The 27,217-nt window shown below is 44.2% G+C and overlaps 1 protein-coding gene across 3 annotated transcripts in view; it reads right to left on the reverse strand.

The window, feature by feature from the left end:
* raph1a (Ras association (RalGDS/AF-6) and pleckstrin homology domains 1a) overlaps positions 1–25,082 on the reverse strand; it is a 45,050-nt gene extending 19,968 nt beyond the window's left edge. For 2 of the 3 annotated variants that reach the window (XM_029256807.1, XM_029256805.1), the window contains exons 1-2: positions 24,869–25,082; positions 10,924–11,026 (exon numbers count right to left, since the gene is read on the reverse strand). The gene's annotated coding sequence lies outside the window, so the exon portion shown is untranslated. The remainder of the gene's footprint in view (positions 1–10,923; positions 11,027–24,868) is intronic. The other variant, XM_029256806.1, reaches the window with a different exon arrangement.
* Positions 25,083–27,217: the final 2,135 nt, after the last annotated feature.

A 27,217-nucleotide genomic window follows, 5' to 3' on the forward strand; every position in this document is an offset into this window, starting at 1 on the left:
GTGCCCCCTACTGGAGAGAGCTCACGTTGCAGCAGCACTTCATTTCTGACAACAGAAATGCATCATCTGTCTTCTCAAGTTACAAAGTTATGAATTTTTGACTTGATTGAAATTCCCAGCTTTTTCTGGACTAATCTTTCTTTTTGTGGTGCAGTGAGAATGACCTGTGTTTATGTTTGTGTGAGCCAAATGATGACTGCAAAATGCACCCAAGAGGAATAGGAGCGTGGGAGTGCCTTCACTGAACTCTTTTAGTGTTGAGCTCATGCTGCGTGCAGGCCATTAATAAGATGGAAACATTGCATTGTTTCAGTCAACAATCCACAATCAGGAGTTCCTGAAAACAATGTGTTTTGTGTTTTTATTTCCAACCATTTAAGTTTTCATTTAAACACAGCTTAAATTAATATACTCAATTAAGAAAGTGTACTTTTATTACAGTTATATCTGAGACAGATCTGAGCCCACAACATACGTATATCAACTGCTACACCCCAACCGGACCGCTTTGTTCATCTAATTCTGCTCACTTGGTGGTCCCCGCACACGAAAGGAAAAGCGCGGAGATTAGAAGCATCTGCTAAATGAATAAATGTAAATACATCAGTTTTTATTGACTTACTGGGTAAAAGTGACTTCAGTTAGAAACAAAATGAGTTTAAAAGTGTACTGGTCCCAGTTGTGTTTACAAGGCACCAGCATGCTGAGAAAGAGCTTTACTTAAGTTATACCAGCACACCTCCATCAGTCCAACCATTGTCAGAGTCACTTTATTTCTCTAAAATGAAATTTTTGAGGCTATCATCAGGGTATAAAAATCACACCCAAACTGAAGAACAGACACTTACTATAAATTACTTTATATCTTTTTGACTGACTTACTAAATCAGGGTAATCCTGGGTGTATCAGGACCACAGTGGTCCCTGCAGTTGGGGAACCTCTCCTCTCTTAGTTACTGCTCCACACACAGTAGGGGCTGGTTTGTATGTGAAAGTAGCAGGCCAACAGGAAGCACAGGAGTAAACATGTTGACAGGGAAAAAAACAGAAACCACAAGACACCTGTTCACAGTGCTATCAAAATTAGGTGACATAGATCATCACTCCATTGTCTATTTTACCGGTATGGTGTGAGCCCCCAGGCCTCAATCCCATCTAGAAAGGCAGATCTGTCTCCATGAACCCAAATAAATTTGGGTGGTTGACCTTACAGTGTTGCACAGATGGCATCAAAAAGCCACGTAGTCAATTGCTATATTGTGGTCAACCGGCTATTCTTCCAGGAAAAAGACGCAACCATATGCTGTAGCTTAGAATATCCTTTCACAAAGTGGAGCAACAAAGTCTCTCTTGTGCTGTTAAGCGGAGTTCATTGTAGCCAAACACTTTACACACAGACACCAGTCAGTCAACATAAGCTCCAGAATTATAAGAAACAGTATTTGCATGCTGGATGGGAACTGTTCAACACTCATCTTTTGCCACCGCTAAAAGAAAGAAAAAAAAACTGAACTATGCAGAGTTAACAAGCAGCTATTTTAATGTAGCTCAGCCAAAACAATAAAAGAGAAGGGAGGCTGTCATAAACAGGAAATGTTCAAGACATATTGAATTCTTCACGTGCCCTAAGGGTTACTGTATATGGTTCTCCAGATGTCCCTGAAGACCAAAGCCACACAAGCAAGAGTGGCCGGTGGGGACACAGCTATTTAAAACCTTACATCACTGCTGGCAACAAAGGACAGGAAGAGAACCACCATGAACTGTACGCCTCTGGAAACAACTCAGGATTCTCTCTGCCGAAACTCTACTTTTCACCCATGAAACCAGCAACCAATGATGATTTTACATAATTAACATATTCAAGGATGATAAATACACCATTAGTTACATGCCTACCTGCTTTTTCTGTATTTACAGAGAGATGAGAACCGATAAAGAGCAACAGCAGCACGTGAGTTTTTACCAAAAGGAATATGCCATCCCATTACCTTTACGTTAACCTCTTCAACCAGTTGTCAGGACGAGGGAGGCTCCTGTCTCACATAAACAGAAGCAAGGACGCTGCATGAGAAGGGGTTAGAGACCATATAAAAAGCAGGCAGCCACTACAAATAGATATCTGGCATGTGAAGTATTCCAAATCCATAAGGTATTTGGAGGCAGCATAACAACACAAAACCGGCCCAGTCTCTGAAGAGTTTACACATTCTCTTTGTTCACATTGTTTCCTTCAGGTGCTCTGGTTTCTTCCCACAGTCTAAAGACATTCCTCAGGTTCCCTTTTTCCTGGGAAGGGCTGCAGACCACTGTGACCCAGCTGTTCATAGGGAGTGTCAGCAAGTAGTATAAAGACCTCAAAGACTGAACAGAATAATTGATAAGAAACCTGAGTGTGTATCTTCTAAGTAGTTACAGGAAGTCTGAAGGTCTGTGTCTACAGTGGCCTCCAACGGTCCTTTTCACCCTTACCAAAACAGACAGCAAACCCTAACCCCCCCCCAATCTCCCCACCCACAGTCGGCCTTTTGGCATTTAGCCTCAGAGCTCAAGGACCACGAGTCAACATAAAGACTGCTGAGCCCTTGTCAATGTTGGAATGCAAGCCGTTATCACTGTGCCCCACATGTCATTGCCAGAGTTCAAAGGGCTCCTTGCTTGCTGACAGCAGCCAGCAGCAGAAACAGTAAAACCTCAGATCCATATCATCAGAGGGCTCCCTGAAGGTTGTTACTCTGCAATTTGTATGCAAAGCTCGGATCCACAGTTGTACCACGTATTTTTAGGAGTGCTGGAAAATCACGAACTCCGGTACCTTGTCGCAACCAAACCTATCCTTCCACACATTAAGACGAACCTCCACAAGCTCACACGTGCAACAAATGTATAGTTCACCGGTTTGCTAGGTTCCTGGGTAGAAGGTCAACAGATACCCAGTCCTACGCACAGCCTCATGGGCAATGGATGAGAGTCCTAAACTCCAATCCAAGAGCGGTACATACTGGTGGCACAGAGAGAAGTGGAGCAGACATCTGTTCACCACTACCCAATAGCCCCTGCGAGTTCAACCACAGGCTTCTCCCCCCTACTGCCAACACATTTTCCTAAAGACAACCACTCTGAGCACCACAGTAATAGTGTTCTAGTCACGTGTTTTGTTTTTCCACTGCCCCTCACATTTAGCAGATGCTTTTCTCCAAGGCGACTTCCAATGAACTCTATGTAGTGTCATCAGCCCACACACCTTATTCACCAAGGTGATTTATACTGCTAGCTACAGTACTTACAATGGGTCACTCATTCATACATCAGTGAAACGCGCACACATACACACTATGGGTGAACCTGAACAGTATATCTTTGGACTGTGGAAGGAAACCAGAGCACCCGGAGGAAACCCACGCAGACACAGGGAGAACATGCAAACTCCACACAGGTTGAGCGGAGATCGAACCCATGTCCTCTCACACCACCCAGGCGCTGTGAGACAGCAGCACTACTCGCTGTGCCACCGTGCCACTCACATCTACACCTACTGTCACTGGTACATCTTGGGTTGCTCACAAAACTGCCTGTTGTCAAAGCCACAGACACCAATGCCAGAGGAACAAAGACTTCACATTGCACTGACATAGGCAATCTCAGCAGAGGATTCACTCACCTGTGCTGAACACACTGTAGTGCAATTCATTGCCTGCTTTCCAGTGCATGTTCTCTGGACCCTGAAAGCAGAGCCAGTAATAGAGAACATGTCTGTGGTTCATTTATTTGAAAGTGACTTGCTATGAGATGTGCTTCCACTCATAGCTGGATGGTCAGGACTATTACTTCTCCAGAGATCCAGAAGGGGGATGTTTGAGATCCCATCCCACAAGCACTGGCTATTCCCACAGCTGTGCTGGAGGTTGACCTCGAATGGCCCAACCTCCTGGGACGAGGATCCCTTTCCGTCTCTCTCTCTCTCTCTCTCTCTCTCAAATCAGGGGCACAGTCACGGAGACAAAAAGCTTCAATCAGTCGGACATTTTTTTTACTCCTATAATTAACTGCTAAGAAAAACAATGTCCCTGATGCACTTGAGTCAAGCTAACTTCAAACAAAAATAATAAAAACCAATGAGGCTTACATACACAAAATATACCAGCAGGTATACAGAGAAAAGAGAAAGGAACTAAAGTTTTGAAAAAGGAAGATGGGATTATGACCAAGAGGTGACTTCCTCTCCTCCTGTTCACACATCATGACTGTCAAACATGTCCATCCAGACAGGAAGATCACATTTTGAGTTAAAGCACTGGAGACAAGAAAAATTCATGAGAAAAATAGCGAGAAGCTCATGTAAGACCAAGGAGCGGCTGCTGTGGGCTTGCATCTCCTCACTGCTACACTGCAGCAACGAAAAAATATTTACTGCCATCAAATGATTTCACAACATACCTCAAACAGCCACTTTATTTTATAAGACACAGAACATACTAGTTCTCTCTGTGTCACTATCAGTACACACTTGTAGATTACAACTCACTAGAGTATATCTGAAGTATTGGCCAGGTTGCCTCTCTGCCAACAGCACAGGTGGTCCTGAACGTAACAAATCTAGTGAGAGGGACCCTCATCGGGTGTTTCCAGATGCCCCTCCTGGGTCCCCACTTGGTGGGGGAAGCTCCACTCAGATCCCCCTCAGTGCTGATGGGTGCTGCAGTGGTTCTGTCTTTCTGTGCGACACATGGCAATAATCACACCTAGCTCCCATCCAGCCCACACAAATCTCAGCTCGCACTCCATTCGTGATCCAACACAAATGGCTGAACTCCAATAGCCGATGCTTCAAAAGGGAGCCAAAGGACCACGCAGCCCGCCAGCCGAGGAGGGGGGTGGGGTGGGGACCAGGAGTCGTACAATTTGATTTAGTATTTCAAACACCAAGACAATTCATATGCTACGTAATAGTCCCAGCAGACTATTCCCAGAACTGGAAAATGCTGTCATGGCCAGATTCACTTAAACATGTGTAGATGGGAGCGGTAATTATAGGGAAAAACGCTACATCATATACCACACTGTTCGTCAGCCAAAGGAATGAAATTTCCCTAACATTTCCCAAGTCATTCTCCTTTCCTGTGTACAGAATATCTTTTTTCGGGCTCCGCTGACCACTGATGGAGCGACACATGGAATTCAAACAAACAGCCCTCAAGAAACCAGAGCCCAAAGCACCATCTGACACTTGATGCCTGTTAAGATGAATGATACTAACAGAAAACATACAAAAAGGATGAAATGTTAGTCCCCTGGCAATTTTTATGTACTACACTCACTCAACCATGTGTTCCATATTAATAGTAAACCTAGTTGTGTAAAATCCCCATCTTGGAGTCCTTCACTCAAACATCTCTTCAGATACAGTGATTCGGACAGGAATGAACTGTCCGGTCGTACCTATTCTTTATGACTTTAGTTAATGAGGTAAAGCACCATAATACTTGTTTCCCCAGTTTGAAACATTACGATTTGTGATTTTCTCCTCTTTACAGATCTAACTTTTTAAATCTAAAACAGAGTGGAGTGCTTGAAACCAGGCAATCACGGAAAACTGACTCAAATTACACACCTAGCAAGGAAAAAAAAATCTTAATAGATATTAAGTGAATGTATGAAAAATATCAGGAAATGTGTTGCACAAAACCACAATGGCCATTTCAGAGCACAAAGCCCCTAAACAGGGTTCCAGATGCATGGTATTTTGGTGCAGGACCCCACCCTGCCAAACAGAAGCGGTCCATGTAGCAGATGTGTGTGCTGCCCCACCCAGCTATTTTCAATGCCCCCTCTGTGTTTCTCTCCTCTTGCTGCCCTGTCGGGGGGCTCCAGGTTGTGGTGAGAAAAGCCCAGCGATAGGGTCGGTACAGTAACGCAGCCTTTTATGCCATTCTTCATTGGACATGCTGTTCCCATGGCAACAGACGAACCCCTTCAGACAGTCAACCACGACCTGAGCAGTGCCTCCCTCAATAGCCCAGAAACCGCATCCACTGATCCCACCTCAGTGTGAAGCTCTGGCCAGCTAGCTGCTCTATGTGTTACAAACTTAAGGAAAAAAAAATGCAGAAATTTAATGTAACCATTAAAAAAAAAAAAAAAAAAAAAGGCAGAAATTTAATGTAACCATTAAAAAAATCCAGCGTGCATTATACAGGACAGTATGTATAACAGTGGTTAGGAGACACACTATATAAATGTGTTAAACAGAGAACTGTCCTAAAAAGGCATTTAAATAAACCCACATAGCTCATCATATGGGACCCTGAAAACACCACTAACTGATTTTGCTTAGCCGAGCAAGAAGTATTTTATTTCCTGTGAAATAACTATACGAACTGTATACAAACATCAGAGTATCTAAGGCTGCCATATAGTTTTATATACGTGCTAAAATGTGCAACGCATCTTAAGTTGAAGAGTTGGTTGACACAATCCAGTAACACTTAAAATAAATTTGCACATAAAATAGTTGGGTTTAAATGGGTGTGCACAGTAACTGTCAAAGCAGGAAAATTAAGCAAAGAAACATGGAGCTTGTCAATGTGATGAACAGCTGTGTCACTCAGGAGATGTATAAATAACAGGCCATTCTGACCACAATGACCACTCTCTACCACGTGTAGGGAACCAACCACTGGTACCCCTACAGAGCAAAGAATGGGGGCATCCAGCAACATTCTTACCCCATCGGACACTGGAAGCACTCAATACTTGAGCAGATGAGTCAAGAGACCAGGACGGTGGGTTTTTTTGACTGCTAAATGTGGCCTCATAGGTCATTTTAAAAAATTAGACTTCTAACCTCAGTCCTATAGGATTACTCATTATCCAGGAAGTCCTGTTGCTCCACGGTAAAGTCCATAAATTGCTGGTACTTGTTTTATTAGAGGTTGTAATTGGTATGACTGTTCGGCAAGTTTTCAAAGAACAAATGCGAAGGGGTGTGGTCTCATACGCAATACAGGGGTTTCTGTGTTTTGTTAAACTGCCCACTCCAGAGTTGTCCAAAATTTCCAGGTCTCCTCCCTAGGTAAATAGTTTCAGTCCAAGACATGCAAGAGTAAAACTGAGTGTCAACTGGAAGTGGTTTTGCAGAGACATCCAAGTCTAGCATGGTACCAAACACTGCCAACACTCAGCACGTAGCCCCAAGAATCAGACAAGCACCAAACTGTCTCCAAGCAGTTCACTGTGGTGAAACCGGACAAATGAGTACAAGTCCAGAGTCCACAGGGCACAGCCTCAGTCAGCTTGTTGATTAACAAGACCCAGGTTTTTACAACAAGGTTTCATCTGTTCCATTTCCGCATAACAGCAGTTGCAGCAGGGAGTGTACTGGTCAGAGTCATTGCGCTGAGGGTAAGGGAAGCGCTTTTGATTGAAATTCAACCCAAAGCAATCACTCAAGTGGTATTCATGGTAAGGGAGTGTACTGAAGAGGTTTACCATGACTTTCTTCCATGCATGTCTTTTTTAACTGCAAACACTGGGAAGACATTCAAGATCCGCCCTCCCTGAGCTAGACAAACTTATGCCCAGATGTGCAGCTCAAGCACCGTGAGGCACCAGCAGTACATTTACATTACATTTATTCATTTACCAGATGCTTTTTTTCCAAAGCAATGTACATCTGAGAAAATAAAATTTGTGCATTACATTAGGAGAAAGAGACACAGTCGCAGACATGTGATTCTTAAGTAAACCTAGATTGTTTCTTCTCACTTTATGCGCCGATGTTCATCGCACGAGTAGGTGCATAAAACTCAGGATGGATTAATCCTGATCACCTTCCTACACTTTTTTTTTTGAAAAAAGTACACAAACATTTAAATACAATACAGGAGTAGCGGCTGTGTAAAGGCTTATCTGGGGATGATCATAAAGTCACGGTGCATGAACATTTACACCCTTCATGAGCTTGAGAGATCATGGGCAAAGTGAGTCCGGGAAAGGTGAGTTTTCAGACCCTTCTTGAATGTAGACAGTTTCTGCAGTTCTGAGCGAGACGGGGTGGTCATTCCACCACAGTACAGCTGCACCACCTTACCTTGATCAAGATACCCTGAATTACTCCAGTAAAAATTACTGAGCTATGTAAATGGGTAAATTGTTAAGTGGCTTAATATGTAACATAACCCTAAATTGCTTCTGAGCAAAGTATCTGGTAATTGTATTAATAATAAAGCATTGGTAGGGGGAGGGATCAGGGAGTCTTCTATCCTGAGGTTTTGTCTTTGAGGTTACATTTCCACAACACAGACTGTATGGTTTCAAACTACTGTAATTTTTCAATTATCTCAGAATCTGCTTTAATAGCACAATTGGTCTAACCAGTTAAGCTTTCCCAACATCTCCACTAAGTATGTTACCAAGACGCAAAGGAACATAAGAGCAAGTCAGCGACGAACCATTTTCTCATTTGGATAATGTTTGCTTGATAACTGACAGCTGTTGGATAACTGATGCTACTGTTGATGGCTGCTTTCATTATAAGGATTTGAATGTATGACAGCCCTTGTTTATAATGTTCAAACAACCTCTAAATATCACAAGGGAATTGATAAACAGAAGGGGGGCGCGGTGGCGCAGTGGGTTGGACCGGGTCCTGCTCTCTGGTGGGTCTGGGGTTCGAGTCCCGCTTGGGGTGCCTTGCGGCGGACTGGCGTCCTGTCCTGGGTGTGTCCCCTCCCCTTCTGGCCATACGCCGTGTTACCGGGTAGGCTCCGGTTCCCCGTGACCCCATATGGGACAAGCGGTTCTGAAAATGTGTGTGTGTGTGTGTGTGTGTGTGTGTGTGTGTGATATAAAAAGAATCTAATAATAAATATAAGCTTACAAAGGATGTATAACAAAGCAAGAAAGTAAACTGAGTATGCAACAGAGGTTCCTTGCTTCCTTGAAGAGTGCTTTCTTCCAAGTGGGAAAAACATGGAGGCGTTTCTCTTTAACCCTGAAAGTTTCACACAAGGTGGTTAGTCCAACTTAAATGATACTGTGCCCTCTCCAAATTGACTTACACACTGCACTGAAACAGGAGCTTTTCTTCAATTGATACACATCTCCCTTCAATCACTCAGGAGGCCTTCAACACATGGAAGCAGAAGAGGAGATAGAAGCACAGAAGGACAGATGGAGAGGACAGCTCCCTCATGCCATCATAGCAAAAACTGGAGACGATTTCTTCCCGAAAGGTCCTACTGTGCACACTGAGCCAACACGAGCCTTCTAGAAGAGAACTCTGATGTACCACAAAGCAATTTAGAGTAGAAAAGTAGGGAGTTTTTGGAGGCTAAGGCCAGAAAAGAAAATGTGAGTCCTTGATCATAAGGTGACTGGAACACTGAGCACACATTCATTTCCTAACACCCCTTAAGCACACTGACACCAATCTGTCACTTCCCATGTACGTTACTGTCGTGCCGCTACGATCAGAGACTGGCTCTGTGGAGGTATGTACATAAAGATCATCTCACATCAGGGGGCCAGTATCTCCCTCTGTTATACTTTTGTCGGCAGTACTAGTCTTTATGTCCAGCTGCTAAAGTCAACGTCCTGGAGAGATCAGACTACAGGACTGTACAGGATCCTGCAGACAGTGTCATAGCAGGGGTTTTGCCTAGGTCTCAGACCACTTGTAAACATCACATGTAGGTAGATAAGACAATGAGACTTTAACCACACCTCCATATCACAGAGCTACCAGACATCAGCCATGGACCCACCTGCCCCAGCCACCAGGCCCAGCCACCGGCCCCATGTCAAGTGCAGCATCAGAGAGCTGGAAAGGTCAGGTTATAGCCAAAAACCAACTCTGTGCCTCTATCAATCCTCCAGAGCAGCAGCTAAAATGACTTTAGAACAACAGGCACCACAGAGAATTACAGGATTCCTGGCAATCCAGGCCATACCAGGTAATCTTCTGGAAGAGGCACTGAGGCCAGACAGTAGGGGATCTCCCACCCTCAGCTCAGAGCCAGTTCGCTATGAGCAGTCACTGAACTTACAAGCATAACCCCTTGTGCTGACAGCGCTTCCATGTTATCATCCCCAGGCATACGGCATCCATCCCTCAGCATGCCTCACACAGCTCTGTACCCTTTAACCCAACTGGCAAAGGATCAAACCTCTAACATGCAACTGGCCACTTGACAAAGGGCAGAGGAGGGCTGTTTACGCTCCAGCCAACTACCCAGAGACTGTCGCCCTTCTGATCCTTCAGCGGGCCACTGCGAAGCTCTCCAATGCTCAGCTTCTTCAGCCTGCTGTTCTTGATGAGAGGTGCAGTTAATTTGGCTGCGTATCTGCATTTCCATGGCGTGCAAAACCTATGAGGCTAACACTAGCTAGAAGTGATGCATTCACAAACTGATCCAGCTCTCAGGCATCCACACATCTGCACATAGTCTCACTTAAGCATGGGATCATTCCACAAATCAGAACAAATGACAGGAATCTGGAAAGTTCCTTGACTTGCTTCTTCTGCTCAGTATCTGAATTATAGTAGTGTGTCAGGACTTAAATGATATTAAAATAAGTGTACTTTGCCCCTTAATAAATCAGTGTTATTACCATAGTCTCTGGAATTCTGAGGAGAATCCTTTATAGAAGTAGTTCTAACTAAAATGACCAACAATCACACAAACAGATAAGAGCCTAAGGCTATGAACACGCAAAGAAAGTCAGTCATGAGATACAACAGAAAATGAAGAATTCCTCTGAGCTCAAATTATTTCTCACCAAGCAGAGAAGATGCCATTGTGAATACAATGAAGAACAATAAATTGTACACTTTGAAAGTCATATTACAGATATCTGTTCCTGTCACAACACACGAAGCAGACATGTTTCTACAACTGGGAAGAAGGGATGTGAACCAGTTACCTTTGGGCTAGTCCTCCACGCGTCTCAGGCCTCACAGACAAACCAATCGATGCAGGGGGGTCTGTCAGGTGGCTTAAAGAAACTCAAATTTCCAGTATTGTCCCTGAAAAAGGGGTTTAAAAAAAAAAAGGTAATTTCACACAAAAGTTCTGATAATCATACTTCAAGTTCTGTTCCTCTCAGACCATATTTCACATACATTTCAAGCAGGCTCAAAAAAATCCTGGTAGCCCCCACATTTTGCAGCACAAGCAAAGAAAAAGCAAAGGCAAACTGTCTTGTCATAAGTGCCCGACACCACAGGGCTAAGAAATAACACCAGTGCTTGATGCAGTGCACAGGATTGGGTCAGGGTTCGAAGAGCGCCTCCCCAATAGCAAAATGCCACCAAGAGCCCCACCGTGCTCGACACACAGCCAACACTCTTCGTACAGGTCATTGTCACACTGCAGAGAGGGCATCGTTCCCGAAAACAGACGAGTGTCCAGGAGAAAGAGACAGCACTACACCATCACCGCAGAGCTGCTAGGCAGTGCTACCAGCGAGGTCCTTTGGGGACACAGCACAGACACGCACGCCAGTGACGGTGCCTCCAAAACTGCCGCCCTCGGCACCTGCATCAGGAAGCGGGATACGTGGGCAGACCTGCAGTCTCACTGACGCACAGACTGAATGCTGCTGCATTTGGTGAAAGGACAGCAATCATATCATGTGAATGACTGTTGCAAGAACAGCAGCCACATGTAAGGGCACCCTCCCACACCACCGCAGTCTACGGTGCAGCAGACATCTCAGTGATCATACTGAGCAGGACCAAAGTGTGACTGCGTACACGCGTATGTGTGCGTCTCTCCTTTCAAGGGCTCTGTCTCAGAACAAAGGAACACATGAATCTGTATGTAACAGTATTCCACCTCATGTTATTGAAAACTGCAGGAAGTAGAAGCGGCAAGTTCTCTCATTCTCCAGACACCTGAGTGCAGCATGCCACTAGCGCACACACATTGTCTGAACCGCCTGTCCCATACGGGGTCGCGGGGAGCCAGAACCTAACCCGGCAACACAGGGCGTAAGGCTGGAGGGGATACACCCAGAACGGGACGCCAGTCCGTCACAAGGCACCCCAAGCGGGACTCGAACCCCAGACACACCGGAGAACAAGACCAGGTCCAGGTCCAGGTCCAGGTCCAACCCACTGCACCCCCTAGCATGCCACTAGCTCTGCAGCTAAAGAGACTACACAAATCATCTTCCACCCTTCTGTGTGGCATCCCAGCCACAAGAGGGAGATGCCAGCATTTCTGCGTTGAACAAAGCTGTCATAAAAAAACAGTAAAAAGGAGACAACTGAAGATATGGCTGTTTGGGAAAACTGAAAACACGATGTTTGTACCCAAGTAATTCCCCAAACCAACACTGGAGTCGTTTTTAACATTTCACCTGCCAAGTGAGATTCGGGTGTTGCGATATAAGGAAAGTAACAAATAATTCACTTTACATGTCTATATTCATCACAAACTGAGCTGATATCAACAGCAGTAGTGCTTCTGAAATGGTTTGGCCTGTGTGATGCTTTGTGCAACAAGAACAGACTCTGCTGTCCCGCCGGGCCACAGAGCACGCTCGACAGCATGACCATTTATTTTAGATAACTGGGACACGTCGCTGTACAGATATAATTCAGGAGGCCGCGATTCTCCTCCATGAACAAGCACGTGACATGTTAAACCAGAATACATTTGAGTGTGCCTGACAGTGGTCATTTGACATTTTCTGTGATGTTTTGAAGGTTAACGAGTGAAAAGCCAGCTCAGTACCATTTCCTCGTGACCACCAAACAATGTGGTTCAGTCTGGATGAGGTCAACTGAGCAGAGGAAAAGATGCCTACTGTTTAATAGATAAACACAGGATGTCTCAAGTATTACACTGTTTGTCTTTGTTGGACCTCCTCTAGTCCTGCTCGCAGCAGCTGATGCCTGAGCTTCAGGGAAGGGTGTACTGTACCTCATGCTCAAATGCATGGGTGTTGGTGGAGGGATGATCCATACAGGACAGCGGCCCTCCAGGACAGCCCCAGGCGCAATGTACAGTCTCAGAGGACTGCAGGCACACACTAGGTGCTATGAACAGCAGGCAGAGCAGCACAAAGGAAGGAGGGAGAGAGAGAGAGAGAATGAGGTTCAGCTGGGAACCCATGGAGGCCACTGACACCGCAGAGGTGACCATGGCTACAACTGCAGGTGCAAACAAGAGGCTATGGTGTCATTAGCCCCTGGGTGGTAGTTTGTGTTGCGTTAAGTGTGAGCCATGCCGTTTTTCCCAGCATGCATCAGCCTCCTGTCTGTAGCAGGAAAAAAAGTCTAACAACAGGCAAATACTCAGAACTCAAAAAAAAAAGTTGAGGGCCTATGTGAAGATTACCATACGTGAATAGCTTTTCATAAAACATTCCATGTCTTAAAAATTCTTTACACAACCAAATAAATTATTCCTGTACCACTTGACTGGAGACTGATTTGCAAAAAAACGGATGTACCAAACTGGTACGCTAGCACTGTAAATACCAAATTACAATGATGGAAGTACAATTACAGGCTAAAAATTACCTCCTATGAGCCATTCTGTTGCCCCACAACTGGCATGCAGACAATGAAAGGCCCCCCTCTCTCTCTGTTTCTCCTAGAATAGCCTCACTTCCGGTCACTAAAGGTGCAGTCGCAATCACTACAGTAAAAACTTAATGACCCTGACTGGACACAGGCCAAGTCAATGTCCCTTTCACTTACCATGGCAGAACCCCTGCTGTGCTGAGCAGTCATAGTTTTGCAATTCAAATGTTGCGGGAGACTGTGCAGCTTATTATTTTTTAAATCCACTCAGTCTGCTGACAGAGATGGATGTTTAGGTAAAGAGCCCCAGGGAGGGTCTGTGGCAACCAGACAGACCAGGAGTGGTTGCAGGAGACAGCTGAGAGAGGATCACAGCCCCAAGTGTTCTGATGTCTGACCCAGGAAGGGAGAGGGGTAATGTCATAGACACACATGCACTAATGGCAATTTAATGTCACTAATGAACCAGAAATTAACATGGGCTGTGGGAGGAAATGGCACAAAGGGAGAACTCCCAAGGTCCAGACAGTTGCATTCAAACCCATGTTTGACTAAAAAGTTCATGGAGCTCTGACATACCAATGTTACCCAGTACACCACCATATCAGCCTAGTGTGCTCTTTCATTCACTTTTTTCCTCTTGGATGCATTATTTCTCATCTACTTTCACTCTGTTTTTTCCCCAAACCAAAAAACAAAAACTTTATTATAGACCTCCTTACACCCTCCCAATAACTTGATTTAACTAATTCCACACTATAACTGTCCTGTACATTTAAAACATACATGAAAACAAAATCCTTTCATTAACAATAACTGTACAGACCTCAATGAACAGTGACATTTTCCTACAAAAAAAACATCCTGCCTTATTTGATAAATTAGTCATTTTAAAAACAGCTACAACACATCATTCCTCAATAAAAACCACAGAATACTATAACTTTACAGGCTGTTCAAACCTAAACACATTTTTAGACTATACTAAATCAAACACACACTTCATGCAACAAAGCTGAAACACAAAACCACCAACAACTGTAAACAAAAGGCAAACAGTTCAAACATGCTTGCAATCACAATATACAATTCAATATTCGTGCAATAAAATACCACACACACACACACACACACACACACACACACACACGTCTACAACCGCTTGTCCCAAGCAGGGTCTCACAGCAAAGAACCTGTTGCATAAGCGCCTGCCTGAAACAGAATCAATGTTGAGGTTGAAGTACAGGAACCCCACTGAGTCACATCCCGCAGTGTGGAACTACAATGAGATTTTCATGTGCGTGTAGGATGGCTCCTAGGTCCATCACCTTCACAGCTGCCATGTCACAGAGTGCCACCATGGAAGCCAAACTCCACAGAGCTCCTCTTGGAGCAGATGAGCCCATTGATATACAGCTGAGTGTAATTCATAACCTTCCCTCACTAGATACACCTTCCAGCAGCACCCACAGTTTCCATTACCCCCAGGGGCTACAAGTCCTCATCCGGCTTCCTGCCACTGCCATGCCATGCAGCTGGAGGCAACGGTTTCCTGTCTGAGCAGGAAGAGTGATGGAATGCAGGACCGGAGAACTGTACAGACAGGATGGGAGGTTATGCCAGACTAATGTCACGGCCAACATTGTTGTCACTTGAGTGACAATGATCTTCTTATAAAACGGAAGCCACTAATACAGAAGATAACCGACCCGCCAGGTGTCAAGTCACCAGGATCCAAGGTTCAGCAGAAGCGTTATCTAAAGGCTCAGAACAAAGAACCACACCCCAGAAGGCAAACCCATTTATATCAAGGTGTGTGTCACTGGTTCAACAGGGTTAGGATAGAGTCCCCTACAACAAGCAGTTAAGCAGATGATTGTGTTTGAAAATATAGTTTGACAATATAATTGGATTCTGGGTGGACACCAGAATGGTCCTTCACTCAGAACCATCTAGACACTGGATGTTCTAGATACCTTCTGTACAGGAATATGACCTTCCACACCAAGACTTCAATCAAATGCATAGCACACCCCAAATTCCAAGTTAACCGCACAGACACCTGCAAAGACTCCACTGCCAGTCTGATTTTTTCTTCAGGGCATGATATTCTTACAGTCTGTAAACATATGTTTTACAACTCATTTTAATTCAAAGCAGTTCCTGGGTCTGGTACTTACTGTTACATATTGCATTGTTTCAGTCTTACAGTTTTCAGAGTTATTCTGAGATAAGATGTTATTCTCAGGGGGACATATAGAACACAATGGCTGTAAAAATAGTGCTGGCTCGTGATAGAATGGATCACTTCACTCACAGTCAGGTAGTGCTACCACTGCAGACGAGTGAAAAATCAAGAACGTACCATCAGCCATCTGATTTTTGCAAAGAAAAAATAAAACCTAACATAGTGGTCAATTAAAGGACAAAAGGTTCCAGCATTTTATTTTATGCTGAGCTCCACACTGCAGCTTAGCAATAATGACCCTTTATAGGTTTGTGTGCACAGAGTTCCTTCCTCCACTTTGGAGTCAACATCCTTTGGCCATAACTACACACTGTAGCTGTTCACGTTGTGAACCTCGAGGGAGACCACATTGGTTTTGTCATGGCTAATATAACCAATGGTAAAGAGCTGTAAAGAACCAATATAATGAGATGCTCCAGATAGAGTAAATACAGTAGGAAGTGATGTCACAGACATTAAAGTGATCCATTCTGCACTTGTTTTAGAAATTGAACAACTCCAAAAAAGTTAAAATATAGCTGGATGGACAGGACAGGTCTTTGAAGGTTGTAGGTTCAGAGTCCAAAATGACAAAGTTACTGTAGCCAATCTCTAGAAATGTTTTCATTTACTGCATTACCAGGAACACACGAAGAATGACATTTTCAGAGATTAAATGCAGTCATATCACTTCTACAAAAGGCTTAAAGGCTGTTCAGACATATAATCACCCCAGATCACAAATAACCAGGCAATATAAAGTTCCAGATTACACAGTGTAGCAGAGGACACATCTAACAGTCAGCCATCTGGCTGCCTCCAAGCCTTCTCCAGCATGCTATTTCAGTGATGGAAGCAGTAAGGCCCTTTGCACTACGTGTGTGTTGTCGGGGGCCGGCAATGGGGAGGTATGACATGTTCAAATGAGTGCTGTGGAATGGGCCATGGCTAGGAGCCTCTATGGAAGCTGTATTGGGCAAAGCAGATGCACTCACACAAAGTACCCCAAAATCCTTCCTTACCTTGTGGAAGAATTTAATTGTGCCAACCATTAGTATTTAGGGACATATGCTCCAAGTAGATGGAGCACGTCCTGAAGTTCTCATAGAACCCATTACATGAATAGCAACAGTCGATGCGAACAGCTATGCCTAGCAAAGGTACAAACAAGCAAAAGAAAACACACCAACCCTCCTCACTACCCACCATCACAATACAGTAAGTGTCAGATAAATGGTAAAACAGGCTAGTGGAGAGGAAGAACCACAGAAAGTCTTTAGACCATGTGTCTGCAGAGACATAAGATGAATCGCTGCAACAGACAAGGGTCAGAGATTGGAACAAGTCCTTTAAGATCTGTAACAATTTAATTATGTGCAGTAGAACACGTGCACAACGCAGGCAAAAAATAACAACCAAAAACAGAACAAAACTCCTCCCATTGCTTGGGCAGACAATCCTCCTAACAAAGTTTTACATTACTTCACTTAGCAGATGCTTTTCTCCAAAAGAACTTCTAATGAGCGCTGTGTAGTGTTATCAGCCCAAACCTTATTCACCAAGGTGACTTACACTGCTAGATACACTACTTACAATGTATCACTCATCCATACGTCAGTGGAACACACACACTCTGTCACTCGTACACTATGGGTGAACCTGTACAGTATGACTTTGGACTCTGGGAGGAAACCCACGCAGACACAGGAAGAACATGCAAACTCCAGACTGAGCAGGGATCGAACCCATGCTCTCTCGCACCATCCAGGCGCTGTGAGAACAGCGCTACTCGCTGTGCCACCATGCCGCCCATTCCTCTACAGCTTCTCCTGTGCTCTTTCATATTGCCCTTGTTGAAGATTTCAGGTATAATATTATTACAGAAGGTGAAGTCATTAAATGACTCGCAGAAAGGAAATGCATATGACTCTTAACCCTCCTGGTAATCTGTAACTTAATATAATGGCACATTAAGCAACCCAGTAATAATTTCAAATTGTGCAACAAATCAGTTTGAGAAATGATGTTCATTAATCTCATGAGGATAAACTTAACCCTGAACCAGACTGCTGCAGTCAGACATGTAGAAACAAAGAAACATGGTCATGGGATCAATGAGATCCATCTGCATAAGTGCAAAAGCATATTACTATTGACCCGCATGCATACCTCGGAAAGGTTGGAGGCAGCCGCCCGGGTAAGATAACACGCAGAAGAGTGATCGCTGCTAGTCTCCTACTCTTATACCTGCTCATCCCCTCCTGGGACCCAGTGGAACTTCAGTTCTAGTTTAATGGTGTGAGGGCCCAGTTATTTGGGCTGTATCAACCATAGCAAAGAAAGAGAAGGAACTCAGGCCATTTCTGCATTCAAACAAACTTAAGAGACTCAAAATCTGGCCCTCATTATGCAGTAGCAGTGCTTTCACACTTCCCTATTGTTGGGGGGATGGAAACCAAGCATTTTCTGCACGGTATTGACGGTCAACTCAGAGCTCCTCTGGCTCCAAACACATGGTGGGAATTAGGCAGCACACAGCAGTAGGAATGTTCCCACGGTGACATGAGAGCTGTGTGAACCTACCATCTCCCCCAGTCAGTCAGTCCACGTTGGCCAAAGGGGGTGATGAAGGGCTCTTCACGCTACTGTCCTCCGAAGGCATTCTCTACTGATACGCCACAGCAGTTTATTGCATGACAACATGAAGGGATGGAAAACACAGCAGGGTAACAAGCTCCCTTTAGCAAAGGCAGTATTTCCTCAGACTAAAACAATGTTGCTGCTGCAGAAACAAGCTATCATATATTTCCAGCTATACAAATAAAAGCCAGGGTTCAGCAGCATCTCAGGTCTCACCATGAGTTCAGACTGTGATATGGGCTTGACCTACATTATGCCATCCTTCCCTTGCCATTGCCACAGTTCTTCCATACTGGTTGGACAATACATTATGTGCACCAAGTGTAACCAGCAGTATGCTTCAGAGATGGACAGCTTCTCCATTAATAGCTAGTGCTGGTCAGAGGCCCTGTGAGATTCGCACAGGCATCGTCAACATGCAGATATCTGATTGTGTTTGTAAATTTGCATCAGAGGAGTGTGTGTGATCTCCACCCTTTGTGCTTTCTGCCATTTGGAGGGTGGCGTTATGGAAATACTGAAAACATAATTTGTGCACCAAATTTCATTCCAAAGCTAAGGACACAGGGGAAACCGGTGGTGTTCGCTGACAGACACCTTAAAAAAACCTAACAATGAATCGTAACCATGGTTACAGTACCATTCCACAGGCTAAAGCAAGAGCACAGAAGGTGTTCACATCACATTCCTGGTGAACTGCAGACCCATAAGCTGGAACAAGAACCTGACACATAATGGGTGGTAGGCTTAAGTCTCAAACATGGGTCTGCCAATTACTGATATGGTTTAAAACATTTATACAACAATTTACCAAAACTGCTGATATTGTGCAGAAATCTGTTGTGGAATACTATGACTGACTGTTAGCAACATCTATCACTTCTTGGAAGACCATATGTGCACATCCTCAGTATGCGAGGAACTCGTGGCATGCTGACACAGTGACAGACCACTCGACTCCCCCAATGCAATGGATTCGTCTGAAAAGGGAGGAAACCAGTCAATGGCAGCACTGGAAAATGAAGAAAGATGTTTGGGGGGGAGGGAGTTTAGTCATACTGCACCCTAAAATCTTAATTTTGGCTGGTACCCCAAATGGCACTTTCACAATACATTAATCAAAGGCTAGAAACATGACACTTTTAAGCTCCAGCCAAGATGTGACGTTAACTTGTCATGTGACTACAGTAATAGATCAATGAGTTCAAAAAAAAAATAATTCTGATCCTGAATAATAGCGGTTCACAGCGCTAGAACACCTGTAAACTGTCAGGACCAGGGCGGGGAACCACTTACCAAACCCAGCACATCGCCTACACCAGGCCATCCCCATGGCTATGGTTAGAATTCCACTATCACAGCTCCCCTCACGAGGAATTCTTACCTCTGACCTCTGGATTTAGGGGCAATAAAGGCCATACAAAACATAAGCAGTCAGGAAACATGGGGTACTCCTCACACATCTGCTGCTCTCTCAATCACTTGTCCTCATTTACACAAAAGACTTCAATTTCATTTTCATAAATTGCAAAAATATATAACCAGAAATTAATTTACATCTAAATTTATACTGTTATATCTCCATTCTTTGTCATTTGTTTCCATTTTCCAACACAGCTACCTTTCATGTATTACATCATTTCACCTATATGGATAAGCAATGTATGCCTATTACTATTACTTTAAGCCAGCTTTGAATGCATACCATCAAGTCTCAATGCATACAACACCAACAGGCAAGTAAAGCAGCTAAGAATACAGTAAACCATCTGCACAGAGCTGAGAGAGTACCTTACAACAACCAGAGCTGAAACAGCTGGGTTTTGTCCTAATAGTGCTCAATAATTGTAAGCTCCTTAGTGGCTCACAAACACATGGACACTGGATAGCCCGTTTCCATGCTTTCAAACAAGTGCTGGCCAGGCTGATTTTACCCATGTCCACAAGTGTCTGATCCTTCTTACGAGGTCCAGATTGAGTATTAATTAAGGATTACAACACCACTCTCTGAAACATGCAGGAACACTGGACCATAGTCTCATACACACTGCAGCCTTCACTTAAAAAATAACCAATTAACCTCAAGCATTTTAAAGGGAAAGCTGGAAAATAAAGGTGTTGTAATTTTATCTTCTCGAGCAAGCTCCGGTTTCACAATCACCTCTGCCTTGCATCTCAAAGTCCCAGCTAGTAAAAAGGATAGATGGGTTCCTCTTTGATGAGGCCTGCAGTGGGCTAGTGATAGGAAAATGAAGTAAGGCATAGGAAAAAAAGAAAACACTACAAAGACCAGTAAGACCTGTACAAATGTCATCCATTTGTGATCCACCACTATGGGACAGGAAGCTGAGAAGCATGTAGTTGTACTTATGCAGTGGAAAAATTGTGTTGTAACAGATGATTAATTTAGTAGAAAGTGAAAATGTGGAGATTACAGTAAAAAGGGCTAAACTTAAGTTTTCAAATACAATTCACAATGTCACAATTTTTGCCCCAACAAGAGCCTAACATAAGTCAGTTCCATTATATATAGTGTTCCCTGTTATACACTGTGTTGTGTCATTAGCCAGTGGTTAGCAGTGCTATTATAGATACTATATATACACCACAGAAAAGTTCCAACAAGACAGATCCTCTTTCAACTTTAAGCTCGTCTTCACATCCAACTGACTAAAATAGAGACGTGTTAAGAGCAGCAGTTTTCCAGCACATCCCCCCCCAAAAAAAAAAAAAAAAAATCTATTAAAATCTGAAATCCTTTAGGGACATCAGCTGTACTTACATATTTTCCACTCAAAAGTAAAAGGAATAGGGCTCAAACAGCACATCTATCATTCTTTACGTTCAGACACCTATCCTGAATGAAATTTACATTTATTCATTTAGCAGACACTTTTGTCCAAAGCGACGTACATCTCAGCAAAAGTACAATTTATGAATTACATGGAGAAGGAGACATAGCTGCAGACAAGGTCTCAAGCAAACCTAGTTTGTTACCTACCACTTGCTGCACCGAGGGTCATCGTTCAAGTGGGTGCATAAAACACAGGATAGACAAATACCGATACCCTCCCACCAAATCAAATCGAGCAAGTTCCTCAGATGTCTGAAGAAGAGTTTTTAGATTAGCATCAGGAACCTCCAGCACAAAGTGCATTCACTCTGTCTATGGAATAGTGTGACCACCTTGTTAGGTGTAAGATTCCCTTTTCAGAAATCCAGCTCCTAGTTCTGGGGAGACAGAAGGAACAGACACCTAAATGAGAAAAGGCTCAATATCTCACCAATTCAGTGTTTTCTCCATGCAGGTGTCACTCAACAACAGGAAGCCATGGAGAGAGCTAGAGATTCTTACTTCACTATCCACTAACAATAGGAAGCTTTAAAAAGACCACAGATAGACAGTACATGGTGCATTCAAGAACCTGGACTTCAATCCACCGAAGGCTCTACAAATAGCATTGCCTGGTCACCTCTATGATACAATGCGGCAACTGATTTCCAAGAGTGGATTGAAAACAGCCAACATGTAATTTGTTAAATTATACTTTATTAAATATTTACGGTCATTTGTACCTTTCAATGCAAGTTAATATCCACTGACTGCTCCAGACCACCACAATCCTTCATTAGACAAGCAGCTGTTCAGAGTGATGTTTCAGCAAAGAAGCAGACGGTTATACAGTCGAGATCACTGCATTGATCATTTGGGTTGTTATCATTTGCTGCTTGTGGCCAGAAAGCGCCCAACAGGTAATTTTTTTCATTCCACTGAGCAGAAAGGTTCATTAAGTCTGTTAGGTGTCTGCGAGTTATGGGTTGCTAGGAGTGACAAGATGAGTCACTCCTAGCAACTAGTGACTCTCAGGTACCAGACAGACCCATCAGCACTTAAATCCTGCACTCTGGGAAGCATGTACCAGCTAACTTCAGCATGCTTGCAGAAACTTTTAAAATATTCTAACATTCTAACAACACAACTATGACGTGGCAGACCATGCCAGCAACTGCAGAACAAACATACATTCCCATGGGGGGACGGACAGACGGACATTTACATTACCTACACCTTACATTAGTAGCATCTGTGTGTACCAACGACCAGAGAAACTTTCACCACAGCCTTAATCAGGCTCAGACTTGTATGTGTAAATACAGTAGATTCAGCACTGTATCTAGTTCCCAAACCTAAGAGGATTGTCAGGACCTCAGCCATATGGCACCCAGAGAGTTTCCTCATTTTCAGCTCCTGCTTTCCAGTAATGTGCTCTGAAACTAATTTAATCTTAGTTAAAAGATATGTACCCTTAAATGTAGGCAGCCTAGAAAATCATACTTGAATGCAGTCTTTTAGGATCAGCAGCAACAGAAATTGCAGGTGGATGGAAACAGAATTGCCAATGACCCAAATAGGGGTGGGTGTGAAGACTGGAGAAAGATTTCCAGTTGGCAAAGTGACACACAAAGATTTCAGTCCAAAAATATGCCTTGTTGCTCTATCCCCAAGGCTAACTAAAGAATTCCTTTTGAAGATTTTGGATATTTTCTATTGAGTTCAAGCTTTCTGCCATTCCAAGTAGCATTTCAGGTGTGTAGGTTGTACAGCTTTGACATGGTTTGAAATTGCTTCACATTCTCTGCCAGTAGTACAGTGCGGACAAACAATTTCACAAGTGATAAGGCTACAACAATTGAGCCTGAATGATGTATTAGGAATGCAATATGACAAGCCGGATGGAGTACAGCTCCACTCTGGACCGTATACTACCCCAGCGACGTGGTCGCGTGCGCTTCTGACCATTCACAACAAATGCTCCCTTATTGGGTCTCTCTTGCACTCTCTGTCTCTCACACACACACACACACACACACACACACACACACACACACACACACACACACACAAAAAGGAGCCCATTAGGTTGAATCAGAGCGAGGTCCTGGTCAATGACATCACGGAGTTCCCTTGTGGCTGCTGCTATTACAGCGATACGGCTGTCACTGTGATTTAGGGAGCTCTTCTGACAGCTGCATTTTTGCCTAGAGCATACTTCACGGTGGGTGGAGATGAGCGGGGAAACAACTACTCCGCGTGGCCCACCCTACCTCGTTCATGGGTGGGCGATACAGCTATATAACGGATTATACACGCCCCGAAACACCCCCGGTGATGCACTACACACACAGCCCTTCTGCTGAACTGTACTCATGCAATTTTGAGCACACGCTGATAACACTGAAAACCCCAAGGGATTGACATATTTACCAAAGGTCATCACCAACCATCTGGGTGGCGAGGGCCGGTACGCTGGAGGAAGGGGACTCATAATGGGAAACGCAAAGGCTGCAGTCTGAACATCCTTCAGTGCGGCTTTTCGCGTTTGCAAAAGAAGATCTTGGATCACATCGTTCTCCAAGCGGGGGGGGGACAAAAAAAAATAGAATGTAATCAGATTTACCTCAGGTGAACGTTTTCGAGCTGTGCATGTGGAAAGGAGGAGCCGTTTTTTTTTATTTTTTTTTTTTTTTTGAGGAAACTGGGTGTGTACCCGCGGGGACCACCTGTCCACTATATCGGCCCCGGGCCAGGAGGACAGGGCGGAGACCGGCGGCTGCCTGCTGCTCCCTCGCGCGCGCACACACACAAAGACCGTAATAAAACCGCGTCGAAGGAGCCCCCTTCACCATTCGACCGCGGCCGCTTTGCCGAGCCCCGAGAAAACGGGTGTGAAAGGACGGTGGGACGCGAAGAAGCGGCGGAACACGCCCAGGCGCCGCGTCTCCACGGGAACACATGATGATCCTGATGTGGACGGAGCTACGGGTCCCACACGAACACGGCGCCCCTCGGTCACATTCTCCTCAGGAATACCTACGTATTTCTGCCGTTATTTTACGCCGTGTCCCGCGGTGCCGGTCCACAGAGGCCTGTGCCCTGTGCCCCCCCCCGTGTCCGTCCGTGGGCTGTTCCCTCGCTTCCCCACAGAAGGAACACACGGTGATTCTCCGCCCTCAACAACAGACATTCACGCACAGTCCGACCCGCCCGCCTTCAGCGGTACACAACACAACTAACGGACATGATTAAAACAACAGACAATTTCCCATTACCGTTTTTGTTGCTGGAAGAAAGGGGAGTCGCTCGGTGGGACGCGCGCGACCACGCGCCGCCCGCAGCAGGGTTCCTCGTGCCGCTTCCCCACGGCCACGAGAACCTCCCCCGTCCTACTAGCAATGAATTTCACCACGAAAACTGTCCACAAAAAAACCACACCTCCATTCAAAACAACAAAATACGTTCATAAACTGGATATAAACGTAACATAAATCTGTTTACCCACTGTAAAAAAAATAAATAAATAAATAAAAACCGCGGCTTTAGTATTCACGCTGGCATTGCCATATGACATAATATATGATTTTCTCCCCCGTTTTTCCTGAATAAAAATGCCTCAATAAAAAAATACCTTAAAAATCAACCCGTGAGTCAAATCCAGGAGCGTAGCCGATACGTTGAGTTATACGTGTTATGAATCTGTCACACCGAGAGCCGGCGCCTCAGTGGGTCCACGCGCCGCAGCTGGCCGCCACCCTGACTCATGGTGCCCCTCGCGCTGGGCACTAAGGCTCGCGGCTCCCTCTCCGCCTCCGTCCTCCTCCGTCCTCCTCCTTGCGCCGCGCTTCCTGTCCGGCCCAGAAACCGGCCTCCGCTAATCAGCGACGCCAGTGCGATGACGAGGCCGGGAAGGGCGGGGAGGGCCTGGAGCAGCGGTACCCCCGTCCGGACGGAGGGAGGGAGTCACAGCATCCATATCGTGAAAAAAAATACATTCGCTAAAAAGTATTGCAAATCAGATGAAGAGGAGCGTAGTTTCTCTGAATTTCCCCCACAAATATATGTATACCCTAAAAATGCGATTATTTTATTTCTTATCCATACTGATTGATTTCTATATATATATACACTGACTTTATATTTCATGTACACAAATCCGACTATATTATATAGTATTACGAAAGAAAAGAGCTGCTGGTAGTGTAGTGGTTACAGCTGCTTTTTTTTGAACCCAAAAGTCGCAGGTTCGAGTCTCACCTCCAGCTGTGGTACCCTGAGCAAGGTACTTACCCTATTGCTCCAGTAAAACTAACCAGCTGTATAAAATGGGTCAATAATTCTAAGTATATTAACATTGTCAGGTGCTTTGGAGAAAAGCATGAGCTACATGAATAAATGTAAGAGGAGTATATTTTATACCCAAACTTATGGGACAATTTTCCTCATTTATTGTAACAGACTCATTCTTAGAAAAGTTTTCTTGAATAGTGGTAGCTTAGTGTTTAGTGCTGATGCCTTTGGGCCCAGGTTTGCAGGAACTTATTACCCTAAAATTACCCAGCTCTGTAAATTGGTAAACAATTGTAAATAGCTTAACACTATAAGTTGCTTTAGAGAAAAGCGTCAGCCCGATCAATAAATATAATGATTTTTTTTCCTTTCATAACTTTTCTTTACAGTTATTAATTTAGCTGGTGCTTTTCTCCAAACGCACCTTACAATTTAAGCTATTTACACTTAATGACCCATTTTCATAGCTGGGTAATTTTGGTGGAGCACTTCAGGGTAAATACCTTGCTGAAGGGTACTGCCAGTGGTGGTGGGATTCAAACCTGCAACCTTTGGGTCCAAAGACAGCAGCTCTAAGCATTGTGGTACCAGCTGGCGCTGATTGTTTTACCGGGGTGTACAAATAAAATAATACACATGCAGAGTGGTTGTTTCTTCCATCACCTTGGAGGGAAGCAAGGAACTGACAAATGCAAAGACATAAATAGCTGACATCCTTCAAAAGTCTTGTACTGGGTACAAAAAAATGCCTGAAGTGTAATATACAATTTGCCAGGTGAGCGGTAATCAGAAAGATGAAAAGCAAATAGTGGCTGTGTTTATTGCGAATGGTTATCATGCCAGGAAGAGGATGCAGCAGTTCCCAAGCACAGTGAGAAAGATGCTGGGGGATGCCATACATAGTACATTTACATTTACATTTATTCATTTAGCAGACGCTTTTGTCCAAAGCAGCGTACATCTCAGCAAAAGTACAATTTATGCATTACACTGAGAGAAGGAGACATAACTGCAGACATGAAAGTCTCAAGCAAACCTAGTTTGTTCCCTACCGCTTGCTGCACCGAGGTTCATCGTTCAAGTAGCTGTTACAATGGGAAAATTGTAGAGTTTGGCTGCATCTTGGGATCACCAAGTCTCCAACTCCACAATTACACATCTACACATAAATATGCAACAAGCCATTCAGAAATGTTTCCGGGAGAACGGCCTAAAGCAGCACGCTGCCATCTGGAATTAGCAAAATGCAAAAGACAATGACAATTTTTTAGAGTGTAAAATCGACGTTTTGAGACACACCTGCCTACCTCTGCCAGACTGTGACTTTGCTGCAGGTAAACCTTTCACAGCAGTGATCTGAAGCACACCTCAGAATCAACAGTGGAAAGGCCAAGTGAAAGAAATCAATGTTTTGCAACAACCATCTCAGTCTCTACTTGAAACCCAAAAGCCCAAACTAAAGAGGCAGTCCACAGGTGTAAGAACATCAACGACCTACTTGATGCACGGAACCAAATGCTAATAATAGAAATTTGCAATGCTGATATTATCCTGCCTTTTTTGTTTCTTTTTATAATGTATTTCTGTCACTGTAGCCACTGTGTGTATAGCAGTTTTGGCTCTAACCAATTTACTTGAGTCAATTTTCCTACGTCTCCGGCTTTTTGGCATGTACTTCTTCAAGCCGTTT

Source organism: Scleropages formosus, chromosome 12 (genome assembly GCF_900964775.1).
Source record: "Scleropages formosus chromosome 12, fSclFor1.1, whole genome shotgun sequence".
Taxonomy (NCBI): Eukaryota; Metazoa; Chordata; class Actinopteri; order Osteoglossiformes; family Osteoglossidae; genus Scleropages; species Scleropages formosus.